Source organism: Heterocephalus glaber, unplaced genomic scaffold (assembly GCF_053883595.1).
Source record: "Heterocephalus glaber isolate CG9 unplaced genomic scaffold, H.glaber_assembly_v1.0 deba00001504, whole genome shotgun sequence".
Lineage (NCBI taxonomy): Eukaryota > Metazoa > Chordata > Mammalia > Rodentia > Bathyergidae > Heterocephalus > Heterocephalus glaber.
In genome coordinates, this window is record NW_028258324.1 from 20,614,391 (window position 1) to 20,620,390 (window position 6,000).

Below are 6,000 nucleotides of genomic sequence, written 5' to 3' on the forward strand. Positions count from 1 at the left end.
CTGCAGTAAGAAAAGCATGGGGCGCATTATCCTTGTCTCCTAATGAACAAAAGCCTTAGGATTGATGATGAGGACAGCAGTTAATGACTCCAGGCACAGATGAAATCTCAGATTGGGGGACCTACACATATACTCTGCCTTTGAGGCAAATGTCTTGATCCTGGATTAGAGAAAATTTCCTACCACTAGGGGTAGAACAGGACCATGGAAAACTGACCCAAAACAGCAGATACTCCTTGCCCTTCACCACCAGGCTGGCAAGCATCAAGTAAAAAGCAATAGTAGGCAACTATTGAGAAAGAGTCCAGAGTGTGGACAGACCTTTTCTGATGTGTGGTCATACAAGGAAGCGCTAAATCTTAGTGAGTATATGTTTGCCTTGGACAGTACAACCAGTGGATTTGACTCAATTGACATTTATAGGATACCTTAATCTGCAACAGTAGAATATATATTCTTTTTACATTCACCTGGAATTCACTAAGATAGACCATATTCTGTCCATAAAAAGTCTTCATGAATTTAAAAGGATTTAAGTCATACAATGTATTTTTTTCTAGCTACAAATATGTCAGTTAGAAATAACAAATGTACTTGAAAAATGTCCAAATAATTGGAAACTAAGTAATATGTAAATAATTCATGAGTCAAAAAGTAAATCAAAGAAAATTAGAAAACATTTTTAATGGAAAGAAAAAACAAAATTAATAACATGTTGATAAAACAGTACTTAAGAGGAAATTTCTATTATTAAATGTCATTTAAAGCGGAGACCTCAAATCAATGATTTCAGCTTTATTTTTTTAAAAATCAGAAGAAAAGTAAATTAAATAAAAAGTATTTGGGAGAAAGAAATAAAGACCAAAGACAAAAATCAATGTCATTGAAAAAAAATCAGCAAAGAAAAAAATCAGTGAACTCAAAGTTATTTTAAAAAAATGACAAACTGGTAGTAGGCAGATTAGGAAATTAAAAGGTGACATCATTGTAAAACATACAGCTATTAAAATGACAATAAGAGGAAAATTACTAACAAATTTTTCCCATAAATTAAAAATATTAGAGAAAATAAATTCTTAAAAATATATATACTAGCAAATTGCACTAAAAAATTATTTAACCTAAATGCTTCTTTATGAATTGTAGTTAAAATCCTTTCCCCAGGGCCGAGGATTTAGCTCAGTGGTTTCACCGCCTGCTGCACAAGCGCAAGGACCCGAGTTCGATCCCCAGTACAACAACAACAACAAAAAATCCTTTCCCCCAAAATATCTCTAGATACAGATACTTTACTGATAACTTCTGATATCATTTAAGAAAGAAATAATACATTTGTACACAGTTCTTACAGAAATCTAAGGTGAGTCAATACTTTAAAGTTCATGAAAATACAAATAACAACACCAGACAATCATTATCATTAAAGAATTAAATGTAAAAATTTTAAATAAAAATTTAGCAAATTGAATAGAGCAATATACAAAAGGAATACTGGATCAAAGCCAGGAGATGTATTACAGGAATGCAGGATTGTGTTGATATTTTAAAAATTATACATATAATTCAACATATTAATGAATTAAAGTAGGAAATTATGGTCATACAGTCTGAATAGATAACAACATTTGACAAAACTTGATGTAAACTTTCAGCAAACTAGAAGAGGGGAACTCAGAGTGATAGAGGACATTTATGACAAACATACAGCTCACCTACTCTTAATGGTGGAGACTGAATGTTTTTTCAGGGAAAAACAAATACATCCACTCTTACCACTTCTACATTTTTATTCCTTCTACTCAACATTGTGCTGAAGATTCTGTCCAACAACTGAAGATGAAAAAGAAATAATAAGGTATCCAATGAAAAGAAAGCAATAAAATGTCTTTATTTACAGATGACACAACATAAACATTTATGTAGAAAAGTTTATAAAATGTACACAAAAGCTGTGAGATTTAGTTAGCAGAGGTGCATATTACAAGATCAAGATGCAAAAGCAAATATCTGTATGCTAATAATAAATTGTCAGAAGTTTAAACCATTTATAATAGCATCAAAATATATAATGTTAGATGTAAAACTGTTAACGGGCCTATATGCTGAAACCTAACAATCATTGCTAAGAAAAATTAAACAAGAAAGTTGTACTTGCTCATCTGTTGGAAAATTCAGGCTTGTTAACATGTCACTTCTCCCCCAAGTTGATCAATAGAGTCAATGTGACCCAGGCAAAATATCAATAGCTGCTTTGTAGAAGTTGGCCAGCTGATTCCTAACTTCATATGGAAAAGTAAAAATACAGAATAATAAAAACTACTTTAAAAAAGTATAACAATATTGGAAGGCTGATAATTCCTGATTTTAAGTGTATTTTTAAAGCTACACCAATCATTTTAGATTGGTAGAGGAATTCAGCAAGAAACAGAATAAAGACTAGAAATTGACTACAAATATATGAATAATAATTTTGATGAACTTGTAAAGACATTTGTTCAAGAGAGAATAAGCTCAATAAATAATTCTGGAACACTTGGATATGTATATATTGAAAAAAAGGAACTTGATTTCATGTTATGAAATGAACTATGTTCCTCCAAAATGCACATGGAGAATATTTAACCTTCAGTAGCTTAACTGTATTTGGATATAGGCCTTTTTATATCAAAATAAGACCATTGGAGTGAATCCCTAATCTATGCTAGTTTATGTCCTTATAACAGGAAGATATTGGAATATGCAAAGAGATACTAGTGGTGCATTTACACAGGGCCCCGTGAAGACACAGTGGGATGGCTCACCCCACTGCAAGCCAAGGAGAGAGATCACTTGAAGGAATCAGCGTTTGCTTTCTTGATCTTGACTTCTATCATCCAGACAGTGAGAGAAAAAAACAACTTTCTGTTATTTAAAACACCTAATTTATAGTATTGTGTTATCGCAGCTCTAGCAAACTAACATAACTTAAAATACATCCAAGAACTAAATGCATTAAAATGTCTAAAAGAAAATCTTCATGACCCTGGATAAGGCAGATTCTTAAGACATCAAAAGTATCATTCACATGCATATACACATGTACACACAGAGAGAGACACCTGATAAATTGTCCTTCATCAAAATTATTTACTCTGGGTATTTGATAGATACTGTATTATTATGGCAGTGCTAATGAAAACCTGACTTGGAGAATATAACTGATAAAATAACTTTCATTAGAGTACTGAAATAACAAGGGAGTGAGGAGGGAGAAAGGAAGGAAGGGATAAGAATAAAAGTAAAGATAGAAGGAAAAAATGGAAACAAACCTTTTGCATATAGGGGAGGGAGCTTTGAGGGGAGAGCAGAATGGAAAAAAAAAAGAAGAGACAGCATATATTATGTATAGGTGCAAATTCCCTATGATGAGCATTATCATTTTGCATATCTAAAATGTGCCAAATAATGTTTTGCTAAAAAATTTTAAAAAATAAATCTAGTGGGTAAAATTTTGATAAGAAAAATATAAAAACCTGGCACAATTAATAGAAAACAAAAAATACAAAAAAGCAAATTTTCAAGCAAGACTTTCAAAAGTCTTTCAAATGGTAAATGGTAAAACTGTGGAAGCCTTCATTCAGAAGAATATTATTCACCAATAAAAAGTAACCAGTACTCATACTTTCAGAAACATGGGATAAATCTCAAATGCATTATGCTAAGTGAAAGGGGCTAGACTTAAAGTCTACTTAATGTATGATTCCATTTACATGACTTTGGAAATAATAAAACAATGGGAACATTATGAAAACTTAGTGGTAAGTGTTTAAGGTGACAAACACGCTAATTATCCCAAGTGATCATTACAGAATGTATACATATATTGAAATATAATATTGTATCTCATAAATATGCATAAGTAATGTGGGTCAACTGAAGAATAAATAAGAAATTGATCAGTATTTGTCAGAGCTTGAATAGTGAGGCAAGGATTGACTGCTGCTGCTAAGTGCCGTCCAACACAAAGGCAGGCTCCCAAAAGCATGAGGGAGCAGGGAGGGAGATAGTAGGGGATGAAAAAAACAAAGAATTAAGATGTGTTATGTTGAACCATCCCTGCGTCCCTGGGATGAATCCCATTTGGTCATGATGTATAATCTTCATGATGGTTTTCTGCATTCTGTTTGCCAGTATCTTATTGAGAATTTTTGTATGTATGTTTATTAGGGAAATAGGCCTTTAGTTCTCTTTTTTTGTTTGGATCCTTCTCTGGTTTTGGTATCAGGGCAATACTAGCTTCCATGAATTAATTTGGAAGTATTGCTTCCCTTTCAATTCCATTAAAGAGTTTTAGTAGCAGCATTAAGTTGTCTCTAAATTTCTTGTGGAATTCAGCAGTGAATCTGCCAGGGCCTGGGCTTTTCTTTGTTGGTAGGTTTTTAATTACATATTCAATTCCATTGACTGATATTGATTTATTTATAATTTATATAGCTTCTTGATTAAGCTTTGTTATTTGTATATACCTAGGAACCTGTCATTTCTTCTGTATTTTCCATCTTATTCCTTTTGTTTTGGAATTCTTGATTTAAAACTTTGTGATTGTTCAAATATTGTGATCTGGCAGCATTTGTGTTGTGATCATTTAAAATATCAGAACATATTCATTATTAGGAATACCTGCTTCTAGCAAGCCAGTATTGACAATTTTGCATTTGAAATAGTTTGATTCTGTAGAAATTATTTATGCTCCCTGCTCTTGGGACTCTTTACTAGGTAATGCAGACATTCACATTGGGGTAAGTGATAAATATAGTATTATTTATCTAGTACCTGATAATAGTTGTATCACTACAGGGAAAATTCAGAGCCAGATTTTAGCATGTAGGTTTTCTTTTCCATCAGTGTGAAACTGAGAAGGGAATATGACATTCTTGTATGTAATAACTCTTTACACTCTAGACAGCCTGTCATGTAGGATTTGAAGCACTTTGTATGTCAGTGTTTTGCTTCTTTCGAGTCAGCCATGGAGCAGTTCAGACTTCAATCTGATGGGAAGATTTCACTATTAATCTCAATCACCTCCTTACTCTGCTCAGAAATGTTCTACAATCAATCAGTCATTACATCTTATTTTCTTGAAGTATGGTGTTATTAAACAACTCACCTTAGGGCACAGAAGATATCAGTTGTAAAGGCTAGACAGAAATTCCAATTCATAGTTTGGTACTAGTATCAAGTCTTGCTACCTTTAAAGGAAATGGTTTGTTATATAGATCTTAGTTCTGATTAGAAAGTATGGATATGATTTTTCAGTTCCAGAGAAAGTTCTAACTTGCCTATTTTATAGGAAGCACTGCTGCAATTAAGGGATTCTGTCCACTCAGTGAGTAAAAAAACCTGAATTCTAACCTCTGAATATTGAACTCAAGGATGGTAGCTACCAGGTCTATTCACAACTATTCCAGTTCTCTCTTCTTCAAAGCGTGTGGAAGTGTTGCATGACTCCCTCCAATTACAGTTATGTGTGAGACTTGCTTTGGCCATTGAAATATGAGGAAGGTGATGTATGTTGAGGGGGTTGGTGAGGAGCAGTGACATTCAGAACACATTAAGCTTTCTTTTGATTCCTGGAGTTGGAGAGCAGAAGGCCTTGGCATGTGCATGGAGCTCACTCTGCATTTTCACAGTCTATCGATCTTATGCTTGGGAACTGTGAAAAGGGAAAACAAAAGGACTACATATGTGAAGAAATATTCAACTTTCCTTAACTTTACATTTCAGAGGAATTTTAAAGCATAACAATTAATTCCTCTTTATCCCATTAGATTTCCAAAAATTAGATGTGGATAATTTTATATTAAGAAATTGTGAAGAAATAAAACATTCCAGGCCCCTGTGATAATATGGTAAATCATTTCAGGCATTCTAAGGAGCAATTGGATAGTAGTTAAATAAATTAATATACTATAACATAGCCATCAATCCTCTTTGAAGGCATACCTATTAAGGAAAAGTTTT